This window comes from Heteronotia binoei, chromosome 8 (assembly GCF_032191835.1).
Source record: "Heteronotia binoei isolate CCM8104 ecotype False Entrance Well chromosome 8, APGP_CSIRO_Hbin_v1, whole genome shotgun sequence".
NCBI classification, from domain to species: domain Eukaryota; kingdom Metazoa; phylum Chordata; class Lepidosauria; order Squamata; family Gekkonidae; genus Heteronotia; species Heteronotia binoei.
The window spans coordinates 14,207,952-14,228,722 of record NC_083230.1 but is presented as its reverse complement, the minus strand read 5'-3'; positions in this window follow the sequence as shown (position 1 = coordinate 14,228,722).

The window sequence follows — 20,771 nt, the reverse complement described above, 5'->3', positions numbered from 1 at the left end:
ATCTAGCTCTTTGGCATTACCCAGGGTGTACCACGAGGAGGCGAGCCGCAGTCACATCCCAAATGAGGAAGATCTTTGGGAGGGCCTCAGATTGCGAGAGGGAGGGAACCATTCCTTCTCTCGCAGCTCAGCAGCAACACACAAGCTATCACTGTCCTAGTTCGAGAAACCTCAGCCTAGGTGTGGCTGATGACTGCCTGTCATCTTCACTGGCACCTCCCTCTTTCTTTCTCCTGCCCCTAAAAAAAAATCAGGTTATTCCTGCCTGGAAATCCTGTTGGTGCTGTTGGTTTCAGTGGGGGCTGCAATGGCCCTTTCATTATTATTAGGCATGTGTGGATGAGGATTGGGGAAATTTGGATTTCTTTGCGGATTTTTAAAATCATCATTCAGTTTTGGTTTGGGGATGGGATGAGGGGTGGGATAGGGCTGTCAATCATTTCAGTGGTGAGTTGTTGGGCTAACTTTGGGCTCTATGCTAACTCTTTGGGAGAGCATTTTCCAACTACCTTCCAAGCACTGACCAAGAGAGAATGCAGGCACAAGAAGGTGCTCACTTCATTCACTCTCAAAATCAGTGTTTGGGGAGCTGAAAAGAGGCAATTTGACCTCCAAGAAGACCAACTGCTCAACTGTCCTGGTTGCAGGCAAGTGCAATGTGGGCAGACAATGTTGCCCATATGTGAGAAGATGTGCCCACTCTCTGCACGCTTGTCGGCAGGCATGAGAGGAATGCCTGGGCCACAGTGGAGAGGGCCAGCCAGACTACCTCCTCCGCAACCCAGTAGTTCAAAGGACACATTTCCTGCGACTCATAGGGCTCCAAAAGATAATCCCTCACCATCGCAGCACCCGTCTCCACTCTCAGGTGCCTACCGCTCCCAGAGGGGCCAATGTGCTGCCCAATGAGTGTCATCTCGGCAATCTTCATGGTGTTAGCCTGCTGGGAAATGCTGCCTAGGGGATGTTGGGGATGAACAGCAGTGTCAGTGTCAGATGAGCTGCTTTCACCCCCTTCGTCCTCAATTCCCGGCATCATGCCCCCCCCTGACCCTGCAGCACTCAACCTTCCGGGAGAGCTCGTCTCTCCACTGATTGAGCTCATTGGTCCGCTCGGTGATCTTGTCCTTAATGCACAGGTCCAACATGGTTGCCAGCATGTAGACCTTCTCTGCATGAGAGGCTGAAAGTGGGCCTCAAGCCCTTCCTGCAGCCTAACAACCAGGGCGCACACTGCTGGAAATACATCTGCACGGCCTTGAGCTGGCACTAGAAATGAGGCCAGGTCCTCACTGGCCATGTGGATTATGGGGACAACCAGTGCAATGCTCACTGTATCAGTCGAGAGCATCTCTGTGTAGAACTTGAAGGGCCCAAGAACCTGCACAGTGTGAGAAATGACCACCCAATCCTCTTGGGTGAGACAGTTCTCTTCCTGGAAGGCCCTTGTCTCAGAGACAAAGGCATCCAGGGCCGCTCTCTGCTTCGCCAAGTGCTCCAGCATGGCACAGGTGGAGTTCCAGGGTGTGCTGACATCACCAATCAGGTGGTGCGCTGGCATGCCTGTCAGTGTCTGTTTCTCACACAGCAGATAAGAGTGCTTACTGCTGCGTGAGAAGTGTCCCGTGTTGTGCTGACACTTCTGGAACAGAAGTTGGTACTCATGGGTCGCAGCAAGGTACCGGCGGTCATTGCTGTTCACCTGACCCAATGCATTCCTTACCACGAGATGGAGAAGGTGGGCCATGCAAGGAAGGCATTTTGGGTCCTGACGCTGGACAGCTGTTTTGATGTTGGAGCCACCATCTGTCACCACAAAAACCCGTGGCGACGTCCCTGCCTACCCAGCTTTCTAACTGCCGTGAGAGGATGCCTCCAAGATTGTCCGCCATGGCAGCATGTTGACAGCTTTGGTGTGCATCAAGGCCAGCAATAGCTGGCCTGGCAGCCCTGGCCCTGCCTACCGCTAATACCACCCCCACCCTTCAACTCACTGGGTTGCCACCAATGCACAGTCAGTGAGAGATACCCTTCAAACGCTTGTTGGGAGCTCCAGAGATCTGAGGTGAAGTGAACAGTCCTCCCAGCAGCATTGGACAAATGCTCTTTCACCACAGATCTGGTCGCCCTGAAAACAGATGGTACGATGGTCCTGCTAATGGTGCTTTGTACAAGGGCGCCAGGTACTTGAGCAACCCTAGCAACCCAGGATTCTCGGTCACGGAGAAGGGAAGCCCATAAGCGACCATCCTGGCAATGTTCCAGATGACCACCCTCCTGCCATGTCTGATTCCTCCTCTTGGCAAGACGGTGCCACCCCCACCAAACATCTCTGGCAGAGATGCTTGGTGTCACTGCCCTGTCGTGGAGCTCTCTGGGAGAGCTCACGGTGGGACTGACCTCCTGAATGGGTGGTGGTGACCACTTGGGCATCCCAGAACCAGCCTGCTTCTTCACCTTAAGAAGCTCCGCCTGGTGGTGCTTCTACAGGTGGTTCTGCATCCCTGCTGGAGTCAGGTGGGCAGGGTGCTGCCCACAACTGATCCAGACCCTGCGCAGCTGGCACTATGCATAGTATGGATCCTCCATCAGCTGGAAGTGCTTCTAGACTGTGGAGGTGTATGAATGCCCATGCTGACCAGCAGCTTAGGTATCCACTGGAGCCTCCTCCTGTGAGGGGCTCAGGACAGAACATGGTGTCTTGGGGTGGCAGGAGGAGCTGGCCATTGGGGGGAAGTGGGCTGAGATGGAGGCACCTCAGGGGTCTCTATCTCTTTCCCACTCCACCCCATGCGGCCTCCCCTCCTGGGCATCCCCTGAAGGCCTGCTGGTGCTCAAAGGAACTGAAGAAGGGGGCTGGTCCTCCTTAATCAGCTTCTTCTCAGCTTCTCCACAACACTCTGCGTGCTCCTTGAGATGATTGTTGTGGACAGAAAACTGTCCCCAAAGCTCATCTTCAAGGAGGAATGCTCTTGCTGCCTCTCCTCCAGCTGCTGAGGCCAAGCAATATCAGCGGGAGGGAGTTTAAGTCCAAGTCCCCTCCTCCATCTTTGATGAACTGGGTTCACTCTGGCCCTGTTGCCATACTCCCTAGACTCATCGTTATTATGGACTAGTTATCTTTATTCAGTACATGCATCTTGTGGGAAGGGCGGGATAGAAGTCACCAAATAAAAAAATAAAATAAATAAATCTTACAACATTGGACTCTCAGCCTTACTTGAGTCTAATCAATTACATGGACATTTTACTTTGTGTGGGGCCCAGCAGCAAGCACTCCACCCAAGCTAAGGAAAACTTCCTGCATGTTCCTGACATTGCTGTGACTGTGCATCCCCCTGCATAGAAGGATTTCAGATCAGGCTTCCCCAAGAAGCTGCCAAACCACGCAGAACACAACTGCACTCCTGTCAAATGAAGACAGCACCCAAGAACAGCCTTCACCAGAAGCCATGATGGAAGAGATCTTGGATCCATCTTGTTCCTGCTCAGTGCCATGAGAGCAAAGCAGGAGCATCACATACTCCGGGTGTGTCAATGCAGATGCAAATGGAAGTAGCCAGCCGCTAAACAATAGAGCCTGCTTACGCCCGCCCATGCAACTAAGACTATTCCTGTCACCCATTTTGAAGATCACTGGATACAAAGAAGAAGCCTTTGAGAAAGATCGTGGCTGAGGACATAATCCTGTCATGCAAACTATCCCTATTGTGTTAGCTATGGTGTTACAGTAGATTACAATGTGGCTCTAAATTGACCAAGTCTTTCCTTTGTTTAAGGTAGTTTACATTAGGTAAACCCATCATGATTCACTAATCTTTCCAAACCCTTGGAAGCCTGCCCCTTTTGGTGATGCCAATAGTGATGTGTAAGAGGTGTCAGGCAGTGTCACAGGTCATCTGACATACATTCCACAAGTCACCTGACATCACTACCCGAGGGCACAAATCAGGTTATATCAAGGCCAGCTCATGGCCATTCAGGTGTGTCTTGTCTTACCCCACCACAGACTTGCACCCCCAAACTCTGTTTGGGCCACTTCCCATCTTCATGTCTTCTGCTTCATGGGTCCACAGACCACCCCTGGAAAAGGTAGTATCACCCTCTGCAATAATCCCTAAAATTCCCTATTGATCATCTCTGTTTTTCTAGCCTCTTGTTTATGAATGTTTGATTGTATATATGTGATTGTATCTTTACATATATGTCTACGTAAACATTTTAAAAACTACTTTACTGTCGGAGTTTTATTCTGAAACTGGACATCCATAAATTGGTAAAAGATCCCTCCTAAACTCTACCAGGGTCATCCTCTTGCTAATTTCCCCATCTAAGGGGAGATCCCCCAGCAATTTTGTTAACAGAGGGCCTGCCTGAGCAGCAGACCCCTGCTCAGTGCCGGCACCTAATGGCACATCTGCTGGGGATGCCCCAGCAGCAGCCTCGATGAAGGGCCCAAGGTGGGCCTTCTTCATTGCACTATGGCCAGAGGTCAGAGTGCTGGAAGGCGGTTGTGAAGTGGCTGTATGCACAGGTGGGGGGGTGGAACTTCAGTGCTCCCCCTCCCCTGTACCCCTCTAGTCTTGCCCCTAACCTTGCCCCCAGGGCCCCTCTTCTGCTGCCTGTCACTCATGTTGCCTTTGGCCAGTCTCAACCTGAACTGAGAGTGGGGTTTTTTTTTACGAACCTAACTGACACTACACTGTACCCTGAACCAACAGGTGGCCTGACTTCTTTTTAAAAACCCTCCCACCAAAACTGGTTGTGGTGTTTTTTGTCCTTAATTTGTCCTCTTTTGGGTGGGGGGTAGTAGTCTGGTAAGGTTTAGGAAACTAGGTGATCCTGCCTCTACCTGGCTACAGTTTTTAAAAGTCTACCTTGAGATAAAGTCAATCCTTGTTATAAGCACTGCTGTGCTCTTAGGTAAACTTCTCCTGACTAGATCCTGGGACAAACCAGATTTCCTTGCAAACTAGAAATCAGGTCTCCCTGATGACTAGAGACAAGCTATGGAAATCAAAGAACGCACTGGCTTTCAGTGGCTGAAAGCAAGATGCAATGCAACCCTAGTCTCTTTAAAAGGGAGCCTGATCTGCCTTTTTGAAGAAACCTACAGTCTTTTTAAAAATGCCCCTATCTGGCCTAGATGAGTTTGAAAAATGCCAAAGCTCCATACTGGATTAACCTTTTTTAGATTAGAAAACACACAATCCCTAAAAACATCCTTATTAGTGGGGCAGCCTATTTACAGGCCCTAGTCAAACCAAAAATACCCTCAGATGCCACAAAACTCTATAAAAACAGGAAAGGGAACCAGGCTATGTTATGGCTCCACAATTATGGAATCAACTTCCAGAAGAAATGCGGGCCCTGCGGGACTTTGAACAGTTCCGCAGGGCCTGCAAGACCATCTTGTTTCAAATGGCCTTCACTGATTAGAACTGCTAACTAAAGTTTGCCATCTAGGTAATAGCACAAACATATTAATTTTACTGTTTTTAGAATTTTAATTGATTTTAATTAATTGTAGTTAAAATGTTATATTGTATAATGTATGTATTGAGTTCTTGTTGTTAGCCGCCCTGAGCCTGCTTCGGCGGGGAGGGCGGGATACAAATAAAAGGTGATTGATTGATAACCCACCCACCAACTCCCTCCCACCAAGCAAGCAACCAGAGGGAATTTAAAAACCCCAAACCAGCCCTCAACCACAACAGAAAGAACTCAAAGAACCAACAGCCCTACAAACTGAGAAGACAAACAGCAATGCAGAACAAGGTTCTGCAACAGTGATAAAAAACCCCTGCCCCCCCAACCAGGAAAAAGGGACACCAAACACCCAACCCAACAGCAGCAACAAATTCAACAGAAACACAACAACCTCTTTAAACATTGAACAAGGAACCTTTAACAGTAACACGTAGGCCCAACCAAACCTCCCCTCCTCAAAGAACCCTCACCAAATACCTGACCCAACCCAACAGCAGCAACAAATTCAACAAAATTCAACAACAACAGTGGGGAAATGAACCTTTAACAATAATAACACTACCTAGGCCAAACCAAACCCCCTCTCCTCAAAGAACCCTCACCAAACACCTTTCCCAACCCAACAGCAGCAACAAATTCAACAAAATTCAATAAGAACAGAGGGGAAAAGAACCTTTAACACTAATAATGACACTCAGGCCAAACCTTTTACTTATATTCTCCTGATAACTAAAATAAGAACCCCCCCCCCCCCAAGACTTACCTTTGGATGTCTTCTCCAGTCCAGGCAGACCAGGCAAGAAAGCTGAGTCAGAGAGCAGCAGCAGATGAAGCCAAGGGCCAGCGCAGCACAGTCTCTCTCTCTCAGACCAGGTCCAGCAGCAGCAATGGAGTCCAGCCAAGCAGACTCCTTAAAAAGTTTCTCTAGCCTTACACAGAACAGTTTCAAAAAATATCACTGCTCTGTGATTGGCCAGAGAACTCTGTGTTTACTTGTATTTTTTATTTCTTTACCAAATAAAAAAGATGTTGGTTCTGGCTGGGATTAGCACAGCCATCAGTAACACAACAGCCCTGCAAAGATTCATGAATTTGCAAATTGCAGTGCATTTTGCAAATGCATGCCTTTGATTGGCTGTTGGGACTCCTCTCCCCCTCCCCCTCCTTCCCTGATCCCAGGAAGTCTATGGGGGAGGTGGGAAAAGTCTTCAAAGGGTGGGAAAGGAGGCAAGCAACTTCCCTGAGGCTGCAAAACCTCCTTTCCCACCTTTTCCTTAGACTTCCGAATACCGCCAAATACTGATTCAGCGGTATTCGGGACAGCCGTATTCAGCTGCCATATAATGGTACCAAGCCTGATTCAGTGGTATTCAGTGCTGAATACTGCCGAATCAGGGGGATTTGGGAATGTATTTGGTTCAGCTGAACCAAATGCAGATCCCTAGTTTTTACTCGGTAAATTGAGTGTTATGATAACTCAGATTAGTTGTCTTGGCCAATGTAGTTATGTGACCTTGCAATGATATTCAGTCATCCACATTTAATATCTTTGGGATGCAAACTATGTAGGGTAAGTACACAAGGACCAGCGGGTAGAAAGAAAGTTGTGATTTAGGCTAACAGCTGCACAACAAGCAAAACTTTACACACATACACATATCCAGTTGCGTAGACCTATATATATACTCACAATCATACACACACAGAAAGATGTAGAACAGAAGCAAGAAATTAGTGTTATAAAATGTGGGACTTGAGTGAGGACTAACTATTAAATATAGCATTTAAATATAGCATTAAGTGTTCAAAAATATGCAGTGTTTAGCTTGACAAATGACATCCTGCAGAGAATTTATCATGTTAAACCTGTAACCCAAGGCTGCAACCCAGAGAAGTGGAAGGTAGAAATTAATTAATCAACATTCTAACAGAGAGCAACACTTGCTCTCTGATGCCCAGTGACCAAAGCTAAGGACACCAAAAGGACTCACATAAATTATAGATCACTAAAACTTGCAAAGGTCTTTGTGTTAAAAGCAGAAGTGATTTAACAAGATAAATAACAAACACTTAGTAATACAAAGCAAATATTAATAATAATCCACAATCAGATGGGTAATAAATTAGGGCCAGATGGTAGTTGGAATCTGCAAATATTTCAGTGTTCCATCTGCTACCAACTATTGATATCACATGATCACTGAATTCCAAAAAATGGTCTATTTTTTCCTGCCTTTCAGATTTCATTAGAAGTGTCATATTGTGTCTGTTGGCTGCATTCTGCTCGATGATGCATTTTGTTAAAGTTTAACCTATATTGCAGCAGAGATCACTGAAAGAGTTTCCAGACAGTCCGAAGTTTGACCATCCCATAGATATCAACACATTTTGGTTGCAGGAAATGTATTCCCAGATTCGCCCCTATTGTATGGTGGCATGACTATAACAGTAAAGCATATCATTTTCAATTCATGGCCAATCTATTGCAAAAACAGAATGGATGTTTTGACAAATAAATATTGCCTGCATTCAAAATGTGTACAAAAGGAGTTTAGAAGTATTGCTCTTTAAATGTCAATGGATGATAATGGATTGTGGCTTTTTGGAAGGGAATTTTGGACTGGCTTATATTTATTCTTGCAAAGCATAATTCTACTGAGAGTAAGAATCTCCAGTTAATTTCAGACATACATTATTTACAATTCCTTCATTGTCTTTGGTAAGATGTAGGACTTTTCTGCACACTTGATTTACTTGGAGAGCCAGTTTGGTGTAGTGGTTAAGTGTGAAGACTCTTATCTGGGATAACCGGGTTTGATTCCCCACTCCTCCACTTGCACCTGCTGGAATGACCTTGGGTCAGCCATAGCTCTGGCAGAAGTTGTCCTTGAAAGGGCAGCTGCTGTGAGAGCCCTCTCCAGCCCCATCCACCTCACAGGGTGTCTGTTGTTGTGGGGGAGGAAGGTAAAGGAGATTGTGAGCCGCTCTGAGACTCTTCGAAGTGGAGGGCGGGATATAAATCCAATATCTTCTTCTTCTATTCCTGATTTTTTGGGGAGTCAATCCACAAGAAGTTGTTCCACATGTTTGCCCTCCCTTGCATTTCACACTTACTATTCTTTTCTTCCACACATGCTTTCAATAATGAGAATTTTTATGGGCGGGTGCTGTTGTCATTGGTAGCGGCATCAGTGGTATCGCAGCATACACACCATTTTTTTTTAAAAAGGCACTAAAATATTTATATATCACTGGAGCATTGTAACAATAGACCTCGAAAGTTCCCTGAATCCCCGGATTTCATTTTTATAGCAAGTTTCTAGCCCCTTTGGGTAATATGCCTTTTTTCTTTATATCACCATGAGGGAAGAGCCAAGAGCCTTACTCGAAAGCAAGCTAGTTAGCTAGGAATTCAGAGAACCTCCTAAGCTTATTGTTACAATGCTTTAGTGGTATATCAATAGTTTATTGCTGTTTTTAAAAGGAGGAGAGAGAGTGGTTCGATCTTGACAGTCCAATCATTGAACAGTGGGCTAGAGGCAGGTGGGAGTGGGTAGGACAAAGAAGTAACAGAAAAGTTACACAGGAGGAAAAGGCAGATTCACAGGCTCCCCCTTCCAAAAAGCATCTGGGCAAAAGTGGTCTCAAAAGAACAAAAAAAAAAAAAAAAAAGGGGAGGGGGACAAAAAAACTGAACTAAAAACTACAGACACAAAAATGTGCGCAGAAATCGGGATAAACCAAAGCAGAATGGGGCCAGAACGGATGAAAAAACACAACGCAGAAAAGCCCGGACGATGGTACTGTATTGTATATTGCCTAAGACAGGCTGCCTGGCAGAAATGCTACAACAGTTATTTCTTTATTAGGAAAGCATCTTTTATTTGAAGCGCTGTTGCTTCCCATTCCTATTGTAGCTATTGTATCTCAGCTAATATGTCCTTTTTAGTTCTTCAATATCGGAATCAACTACTGGGTCTACACAAGCAGAACCTATTCATTGTTACGGCCACCAGGATACATGGCGAAGTTCAGTGACAGTTCACGTTCCTAGGTCCCTTCTCTTCATTTCCAGTCTGGAGAAAGTACGTCAAAAGAGCCCTTGGTTTACATCTTAATATATTCCCTCAGAAGCACACTAGATGTTGAGTTGCAGAGCTATTATTTGTCATTCCTTATATAACACTGTTTAGTGTACGATCCAGTCCAATCCTGTCGAATGTATCATATCTACCCATTACACAAATCATCTCCTCAAAATGTTTAAATGTGAATGATAAAAATGTCCTACTCTTTAACATGATACACTTTCGTACGCTCATAAAGGGGTGAAGCTTTTTGTGACAGATAGGGAGTGGGTTTGCCCTTCTCAAATGTAACTGCTTCCCACCCATGTATACCACCTGGTCTTCTCTGCACCATTTGTGGAATGTCTCCCTCCCACCTCCCTCCCACTTCCCACAGCATGAATAGAAGGTAGATTGCAGTTACACTGTTTCAGAAAATGGGAGAGGAAGTCAGGTCTAATTTTCATCATACAGTAACAGAAATCTTATAACTACCATATCATGCTTCGGAGAACATAGGATAGCCATCACTGAGGCAAGACTCCAATATCTTAACTCATGGATATTATGGTACAGCCTGAATCTTATATTATGGAATTTGTGTGGTTAAGGTAGCTTAGTCACACACCTTAATGGGTTAATATAGAAATATACAATAACTTGGGGAGGGAAGAGTCAAAATCACATGTGAAGACGCAAGGTAACACTGACTCCCTGATCCACCTTCTGACAACATGGTCAAAAGCATGTAGGCCAAATGCATGGGAGAACAATTTGTAGGGTCTGTATGTGCAAGTGGAGACCACTGAAGATCTGATTGGGTGGAAGATCCTATGTGTGGACAGTTGTATGTGTGCTGTACTCTGTTTAGACCTTCTGCAAATATTGGGAGACTGAGTGCAGGAACAGTAGGCACAATGCTTTCCCCATACTCTTCCTACATTTTTTGCGTAGAAGGGGATGGAGAGAGTGATGATCATGCGGTCCCTAATATAGCTATTAGACCACACAATCTGAATTGTACAACATTTTGGAGTAAAAAGGAAAATGATGTACACTCCTTTCAGGTCTGGGGTCTGTCCATCCACCCACCCATCCATCCAAAAGAGTAATTCCACAGGACTATACAGCTTGAATCTTTGGCACAATGCTTTCTGAGTTAAAGGAAGGGAAGGAGAGAAGGTCACGGGACCACGTTATATTTGCATCAAGTTGTCCATCAAGATGCCTGCAGCTACTCCGTTGCAGCCATTCATCACCTTCTCCAAGAGGTTTTTTTTAATAAGCAGTCTAATTACCTTAATTCCCCAGTCTAACAGAGCCTAGCCCCAGGAAGTGGAGCTCTGAAATATTATTCTTTAATTTATTTCTAAAAATCTCCTATTTTGGGCAAAGAGATGAAGAAGGCAGAAATGGTACACGGCATATGCTTCATTTTCTTCTGCTAAGTAAAACAAAGGGTCATTTCAAATTGATTTATGTGTTAGATCTAACAGAAGACTAATATGCTAATATCCTATTTAAATCAGGGCAAATGGATTTACATCTGGTAGCATTTCTGTTTCCCACTGAGATCTCAGTGCCTCAATGGTTATTCTCCTGCCCTCCCAAGCATTTCTTCAATTTCAAGGGGTTTTATTTCACCTCCAGAAAAATTTAAAGTGCACTTGTAGGCACTGTTCCCTCTAAGCTGTTAGTGTGAGCTAGCTCGCAGTTTTTAGCTCACACATTTTTGTCTTAGCTCACGAAAAATGGCCCCAGAGCTAACTAATTTATGCACTAGCTCACAACTTTAATGCTAGTAGCTCACAAAGTAGAATTTCTGCTCACAAGACTCCAGAGCTTAGAGGGAACATTGCTTGTAGGGCATCAGGTATGTGTGGGGGAGTATATCTTAATCTAGAGTATTATTTAAAAAGAATTGTTTTTCAATAGGCAAGACATTATGCAATAGAACAGGGACATCTTATCCAAGCTGCAGCAAGATTAGACAACAAAAGAAGCAACACTGTGGTCTTTGATATCTGCTTGCTAATATGTTATCTGTAAACTTTCAAAACATGATTAACAGCGCAATTCTAAGGGGGGGGGGGCAAAAGTCCTTTGGAAACAAAGGCCCACACCCACGTAAGTCAGAGTTATGCCACTCTAAGTCCACTTATGTAGGAGTGGAGGCAGCTTATGTGGAGGTGGGCCCACAATAGGAGCGGTGCCTCAGCCCGGCGCCCAAGCACAGGTGGAAGTCTGGCGGAGAGACCAACACTGGCATGAGGGGGGGTGGAGTCAGGGGCATGCCCAAGCTTAGTTGGCTCCCTAAGAACTTTGGGCCCTGACATGCCCCCCCGAGACGCACAAAGTTATGCCTTGCAAAATGCTGGTGCATCCTATAGGCACCCGTTGTTCTCGAAAACACCCTTCCCCCACCACTGAATGAGCCCACGAACTCCTTAGGGAGCTGTGTAATTGCTTCACCAATCCCCTTGCGACCCGGGCTCAGCAAGCCCCCTCTCAGACACCCAATTGCCACTCCCTCCCCCTAGATAAACTTCTGCTGCGGCCTCGCACACATCCTTAGGAAGGGCATGTGGCACAGGACTCTGTCTCGGAGCTCCCTGCTGTGTGGACTTAGAGTGAGGACTAGGCACTGGTGGTGGGTGCTGCACAGAGAGGGCACTTAGGCAGTACAAGGCAAGCTCTTTGACATGCAAGGAGGAGAGCAAAGTCTCTGCTCTGTGGATAACCTCTCCCGTTTCCAAGTCCCAACAGGTACCCGACTTCCAGAGGCTCAGCTCACAAGGCCGGTCACATGAAGACAGGTAGGTGTGAGCAGGCACACCAACCTTGCCTCCCCCCTTCCCTCACTCGAGGCTGGGTGGGGGGCCATGCCACTTGTTCCTGTGACCCCTACATGCCACCGGAGGCCCCCCATGTTCCAATGAGATGGTCTGTCCATTGCCTTGTTCCCACCCCTGATAGGGCAATGGATGTGTGTGTGTGGGGCCCGGCGGCTGCTCTGATGACTGTGGGGAGGCAGGTCAGTGACTGTCCCTTTCAGACAGTCCCTGGCCAACATGCTGCCTTGTGCTGCTGTGGCTGATGAATTGCAAGCAATCCAGGAGTGCGGCAACTCAGGACAGGAGGGTGGGCATCAGCTGGTTCCCTCCTCTGCTGAGGGGGGGGGGGTGTTCTGTAAAAAAAAAAAAAAGCCTCTGCCAACCCTGGCTGCAGGTGGCTTGGCACTCCTCCCCAGGTGCTCCGGATCTTTTTCTCTGTTTTACAGGTGGGGATTTGACAGAGAGGCTTCCAGTTATGGTGAGTCTGAGCCCTCCCTGCTCTTCTCAGTCAGCTGCTCCTGCCCTCCTCTCAGAGTGGAGCCTTGCGCCCTGCAGGACTGTCCAACTTTCACCTGGTTCCTGCACAATAAATCCTTAGATGTGTCTCTGCTTTGTCTCTCTTGCCTGGCTTCTGCTTCATGCTCTTATCTGCCCCTCCCCCTTCTGCCACTCCATCTGTGGGCTCCCCAGGGAATGTCTAATAGGGCAAGCTCACTTGCTCTGGGGGGCGGGAAGGAGGGGGACCAATAAGCCACCTCGCTGAGAGGCTGGACAGGCGGCCCTGAGGGTCTTTTCCCCACTGATACCATGGGTGGGAGGGTGGTCTGGTGCCAGATGCATCACCGCAGTCTGCCTGAGTTTGCAGCCTGCCCAACCCCACGGGGCTGTCCTGCTCATGGCACAGAGAGGAGGGGAGTGCAGGGGGCCCCAATGCAATAGGTGCCTGGCTGGTGCCTCGCTCTCTATGTTCTGCTGCCACCAGGAAAGAGGTTCCCCGCAAGTAGCTGGGGGCGTCAAGGAGGGACTCTGAGTTCGTGCTGGGGAGGGCCTCCCTTTGGGACTTGGGGGCAGGAGGCGGGGGTAAAATTCCCCACTCAGCCATGGTTTACTCCCTTGACATTAGTCATCTGTGCAGTCCAGATTCCAACAGCCAATGACTCCTTTGAATCATGCATTCAGCACATCTAATACTGTACTGTGTATTAATGTATTGATGTTCTATAATGACATGACGCATGTGATATCAGAGCAACTTTAAGCCAATGCAACAAGTGAGATTCTGCACAGAACATGGAATGACGGTATGACATTGCAGATAATGTAATGCCACATGTGCTGTGAAAGTATCTAGGGATGCCAAAATTATGTCCTTTGAAAGGACATAAATGTGCTGTTAATGTCAATAACTCTATCAAGTCTCCTTGTTCAAAGGCAGCATATTTCCGAATGTCAGCAGGAGACAAAAGAACTGTGAAGAGTGTTCTTCAGTTCATGATCTGCTTGTATGCTTCTCGTAAACTAGCCACCAGTAGAAAAAGAATGGACTATTTGGGCCTCTGGTCTGTTACAGCAGGACTCGACTTACGTTCTTAAATGAAGGAAACATGTTCTTTTTCCCAGTGAAATGAAAAAGCAATAAAATATCAAGAGCTGTTTCAGTTCAGCAGAAACTGCCCTGTAACTGTTTTTAACAGTAGAATCTGGTACATTGTGGGCCTTACACAGGAGCAGTAGAACAGGGCCGCAACAATCATGGAGCAAAAAATGGTACAATGGGGGAAAATGCCAGCAGTGTTTCCTCTTATACTGCCCCTATGCATTTTGCCTGTCTTGAGGGGAATTTATAAGAATGCAAATAAAAACAAGAATAATTTTTTTTGTTTTGTTCTGGATACATTTATGCTCTTTCTACATGCGCCGTATCTCTTATTTTTAAATTATATTTATTCTTGTTTGACTTGTATTCTTGTAGATCCCACTAAAGAAGCACAGAGGAGATGTGCATGGACAGTATATTGAAACAAAACTACTCTATAATACAATAAAACTATCCTTTTTCCCACTCCACCTTTTTTTGTTCTTTTGCTTGCACCCATGTGCTAGTCACATACACTCAGCCTAACTTATCTCACAGTGTTGTTGTGAGGATAAAACGGAGGAGAGGAGAACTCTCGAAGCTACCTTTGGTCTCCACTGTGGAGAAATAAATCGATAAATACTTATAATGCACTTAATATGTCCAAGGTTTAATTTGGGACAGCACAGAAGTGGGGCACCTGCAATGTCCATATGTGTACATCTGTAAAGGTGAATCAGCCAGTGGGATTTTGTTCCTGTGCTGCTTTAGGTGACCTTGAAGGTCTATTCAGCTGCTTATCCAAGTTTTTAATCCTCCCTTTCATATTCATTGGAATAGCTTCTTTTCCTGTTATAAGATATCCCCGGCAAGAAATGCCTAATTAAGATGCAGGTCCAAGCCTGCCTCAGGATGCTGTTTAGGCTTGTTAACAGTGAAAAGGAGTAGATAATAAACTCGTATGCAAGACTGGGAGGGAATCACCACTTTCAGAATGATATAATAATCTAGCAAAGCGGCATTCTGTCGGTAATGAGGAAAAAAATAATTTCCCGCTATGTCAGTGTATGAAATTGAATATGTTCTCTGATTCAGTGAATTTCAGACAGACAGCAGCCTTCTTTTTTTTCAAAAAGTTGTTCTTCTGCATCGAGACAGATAGCCATCATTGCATGGAAAGGCAAAAAGAAGCATATGCACCTTTTTGCTTGAGGACACATTTCCTGCCAGTGCTGGTTCATGTGAAATAGCTATCCTGAGGTAATTTAAGATGAGCCCTCCCATCTGAATTTGCATTGCTCAAATGATGCAGAGATGATTCTCAAGAAAAGCCAGCTCCACAAAAGTACCTTCAAGTAAGGGATGTAATGATTTATCAGAACTATTTACTCTGAGCCGTACTTGGCAGAGTACATCAACGTATGTGAGGACTACCCTGCTGCAAACAAGGAAGCAATTATCCTTAAGAAGGTAATTATCCTTAAAACTCATGCACCTTTTAGTAGAAATGCTGAAAATTTCACCATGATGATGGCATCCACCATCAGCTTCCATTGATGAATTATTGAACTGATCACCTAAAGGTCTGCTTGCTGTTTGGTGTAGTGGTTAAGTGTGCGGACTCTTATCTGGGAGAACCGGGTTTGATTCCCCACTCCTCCACTTGCACCTGCTGGAATGGCCTTGGGTCAGCCATAGCTCTGACAGAGGTTGTCCTTGAAAGGGCAGCTGCTGTGAGAGCCCTCTCCAGCCCCACCCACCTCACAGGGTGTCTGTTGTGGGGGAGGAAGGTAAAGGAGATTGTGAGCCGCTCTGAGACTCTTCGGAGTGGAGGGCGGGATATAAATCCAATATCTTCTTCATCTTCTTCTTCTTCTTGTGGCCAGTGAACAGAATGCAATGAGCTGAACTTGTTTGAAGGTGTTGATGCGATGTTTGATTGCCTGATCTGTTTGGTTTGCACTGCCAAGTTGTGAACACCCATCCGAATTTTTTGCATCAGGTGTTAACAAAACTGCACATGTGCAAAGACATTGCTGATTAAAACGGATCAGTGTTACTAAGGTCTACTTAGATGAATTCTGAAGTATAGGATTTTTATTTATGTCTATATGATTTGTGAATGATCTAATTGTCTATTTATACACTTGCCAGCTGATTGGAGCAGTTACACCACAAGGGCTGGGGTAGCAGTACTCAAATCAGGCTGTGCGAGAACACGCATGTGTGAAAAGCTGGCTGTGTCGTACTGTGTGCTTAAGAAGAAATACGGCAAAGAAATATTGTGAAGCAACCTACTGAGCTCTGACAAAACAGAACGATGAACTACTGAACTGATCACCAAAAAGGTCTGTTTGTGGCATGTGAGCAGAACACGGTGGCTCAGTGGTAGAGCATCTGCTTGGTAAGCAGAAGGTCCCAGGTTCAATCCCCGGCATCGCCAAAAAAAAAAGGGTCCAGGCAAAATGGTGTGAAAAACCTCAGCTTGAGACCCTGGAGAGCCACTGCCAGTCTGAGAAGACAATACTGACTTTGATGGACCAAGGGTCTGATTCAGTATAAGGCAGCTTCATATGTTCATGTTCAAACCAAAAATATTGGGTGCTTGCACATCCCTAGTTTTTAATTCAGTGAGAGAAAAATTGCCACAAGGAAATACTAAAGCACCCATGTAGCAGTCAAGGAACGGAACTGGTATGGGATCATATTGCACAAGGTTTCCATTTTGGCATGTTTTCCTGGACTATGCCAAGGAGAGGTGAAAGTGATTTCCATCAATTGCCTTTTGGCAGTCCCACACTGGAACTTTGCAGAAAAGTACCAGTTTGAAAGCAGAGCTTGAAACTACCAATGCAAGTCCTGAGTAGCGGTGCTTGTTCCTCCATACTGATCCTACAATCATGTTAAGCTGTGGACTGACAAAGTATTCTGCCGGCTTACAGTGAGATACAAGTTACATGTGATACTGCAATGAATAAAAGTGTAAGAAGATCAGACCATTGGTCCATCTTGTTCAGAATTCTATTTCATCAAGCCCCAAACAGTTCCTCTTGGTATTGCCTCCTTGTACAGATGTCTAGAGGTTTACTGCTACTGAATGTGGAGACTCTCTTTGTTCGCCATAGTTAGTAGCCATTGATGGACCTCACCTCCATAATTCTTTGCAGTCCTTCTATATGAACATAAGGAGATCACTATCTAGACTTGCCCTAAGGGTTCTAATATGGGAGACCTCACACACACTTTAAGACTTCTTCCACAATCTTGATGTGATGCATGTTCCATTCTATCCTTTGAAGGTTCCTCCTCTGGTCCATGTAGTGGCCAGAATCCAATAGAACCTATTTAGGCAATGTTGGCTCCCTCAGAGGCAAGATTTTATCTCTGTTTCTATTTGCCTTTCTGATTGAGCAGCCCTAGTGGTCTGTTTTCTTCTTTCCTGAAGAACTCTGGCTGTCCCATCCTCTCTCAGTATGATATTTTACTGCTGGCTCAGCCCAGGTACCTGGGTGAAAGGTCGGGGTCATCCTTAAACCACTGAAAATGGCACTTGAGACATTTTAAAATTCAAAATTAACAAAATATTTTATTCTACATAGATGGAAAAGGTCAGGTGAGATCAGAGGTTAAAATTTCTGAGGTGATTCAATATAGATGACTCTGAGGTAAAACCAGCACATGCACAGTCTTTAGCTCTTATGTTTCAGGCTAATAAGAGTTTCTTAAGCTATTCACAGTTACTTAAATATTTATGTTGAGTTGCTTTTGTTCCAGTGTTTTCCTAAAAACTTTTGTAATGTACTGAGAACCGAGACGGTTTGAAGGCAACATTCTTTATTGGGAGTACATTACCAGACAAAAGAACACGCGGGCCGGACCCCGCTTATATACATCGCCCGGACAGCCCCCCTGGTTTGACCAGGCCAATCCTGGTCAGTTCAACTTCCCGCCACAGGTCTTGGTGGGCGGGGCGACCGGCGAGCTACATCCGGGGACCCAGGGGTCGCCTTCTGTAGGGGTCGCCATGCGGTACCATCTTAAGTCAATACATAACAACTTTAGTATACTTTCTTTGAGTATTCTGTGATTATGCTGGTTTCCAGAAGACTGACACACTCTTTCCAGTACCCAAATCCCTTTTCTTGAAATGCCAGTACTTGTCTTGAGTTTTTAACTGACTCTTAGGCCGCTAACAGACCGGCACTTTGGGCCGACTCAGAAATTGACCCCCAAAATCCCGCCACACGCAAACATCTGCCGCCTGTCCTTGTCCCGTCCTCACCCCATCCTCCAGCCTCCGCAGTGCGACTGAAAAAGCTACCACTTGTAAAGTAGAAGCAAATTTTTTGAGCCGCATGCCAGTCGACTCCTTGGCATCTGCAAGCAGAAGGGTGCAAGCGAGGTGACTTGGTAGTGTGAAACTGCCAAGCCACCCCAAGTTGCATCCAGTTTTTAAAATTAAAATTGTTCAGTGTGCACATATGTGTGTCAATGCACACGTAGGCACATGAATGGACATGTATGCACGTGCATGCACATGATTACGGAAAGTGTATGGGAACAGGAATGGTGTGCAATGGCCATCTGAACGTGCCCATGTTGCCCCATGGATGGGATGGGGATGGCTTGCGGGTGAGTATGTGGAGGCTTCAGGACAGCCTCCTGACTGCCCCCAAATGCCCATCTGTTATCAGTTTCTGTTTCTACTCACACCAGGCCAGTGGTCTCTCCAGAGTTAACTCCTTGTTTGACTGGGTAAGGAAATTCTCCTCTCAATAGAAGATCTATCCCCTTTCTTTAACCCAAATTTATCTAACTTCACAAACTTTGTTGCCAACTTTCCCCCAGTTCTCCATCTGTATTAAACTGCTCTCAGTTAAGGCTGAAATCAGACTGTCAGTATTCAACACGGTCAAGGCAGAAAACTGACTGAATCTCTTCCCAAAATGCAGTTCTCTCAAGACTTTTTCTGTTCAGCTGATGCTAACAAATCAGATGGCTTGTAGCAGCCTGTCACTCAAGACTCTCTGTTTCTGTGATGAATTAACACTTCACAAGTCTTCAGCTGTCCATCACAGTCCATCACAGTTGCCATTGTCATTTACTCACATCTCACATGTCCCACATTGTCATTTACTAACATCTCACATGTTAAAGGCTACTTTTTTTCATCATGCGGCTTTTATGCTATAATGGATGATGGCAATAGGAAAAGGTACTATCCAGACCTGTAATGTAAAGGTTGGGCTATTTTTATTTCAGAAAGGAGCCTCCTCCTAAAAAAAAAAAAAAAGATTGCAGATAGGTAAAAACTTGACAATCAGAAAATGAAGGGGGGGGGGGCCTTCAATAACATTTTAAAACAATTGTGTTATACTTTGTTGCCATGAGGAATTATAGTGACAAAAAGCTGGGCATTTTTAAAGACATTAGACTGGCCCTTTATGGGGATAATGGGATAAGTTATAAGAGTATACGACTTCTTTAGCTTTAGGGTTTGTAGAATCTTTCGGGCTCAAGTGCCGTGTTCTACTGGAGAAAGTTTTTCTTCCAGACGTTTCGTTCTCAGCTGCGGAGAACATCCTCAGTGGCGTTGCAGCCGGAGCAGGCGCTCTGACCTTCTTGGCTGCTGTGCATTGAGTGAAGGTCTGAGCGCCTGCTCAGGCTGCAACGCCACTGAGGATGTTCTCCGCAGCTGAGAACGAAACGTCTGGAAGAAAAACTTTCTCCAGTAGAACATGGCACTTGAGCCCGAAAGATTCTAAAAACCCTAATGACATTACCAGCCGTGAAAACCTGAAATCTTTCTTTAGCTTTATTAATTTGGAAGCCATACAAAAGCTGATGCTTGAAGGGAAAAGCCAACTACTAGTTACAGGTTACAAAGAAAGTGCTTTGTATGTGGACTACTTGTTTAATAATTCAGTTTCCTTTGAAACATGTCATTCTAATACCTCCCCTTTTTACTGATGCTTCTTCTGTATCTAGATTTTTTTTTAATGTTTTTGGTGAGCAGATGGATGTCCAGATAATTTGAAAGTGTCCCTTTTTTGGAAAGGCAAAAGAGAACACCTCCTTCTACATTTGCTACCGGAGAAAGTGACAAACAAGCAGTTAATGGCTTAGAGGAAATGTGTTGGATGTACCATATCCTTTCCTCCCAAAGTGACCCTGCTTCATTTATACTCTTTAAATCTACACTGGTGCCTTTGCTAAGATATTCTTCAGTTTAATCACACATCATTCAGCCAGCTGCAAGTACATTGAGGTTTTAATGGCTGAGAAGCTGAATGCATTTTTTTCCTCCGTCTTCACTGAGGAAGACGAAAAGTGTTTGCCCGCTCCAGAACCACTAATTTTGGAAGAGGTGTTGAAAGACCTGAGTCAGATTGAGGTGACAAGAGAGAAGGTCCTACAACTGATAGACGAATTAAAAACTAATAAGTCACCAGGTCCGGAAGGCATACGTCCAAGAGTTCTGAAAGAACTCAAAGTTGAACGTGTGGAACTTCTGACAAAAATATGTAATCTTTCGTTGATATCTGCCTCCATTCCTGAGGAATGGAAGGTAGCAAATGTCACCCTCATCTTTAAAAAGGGTTCCAGAGGAGAACCGGGAAATTACAGGTCAGTCAGTCTGACTTCAATACCGGGAAAGTTGGTAGAAAGCATTATCAAGGACAGAATGAGTAGGCACATTGATGAACACGGGTTATTGAGGAAGACTCAGCATGGGTTCTGTAAGGGAAGATCTTGCCTCACTAACCTGTTACAATTCTTTGAGGGGGTGAACAAACATGTGGA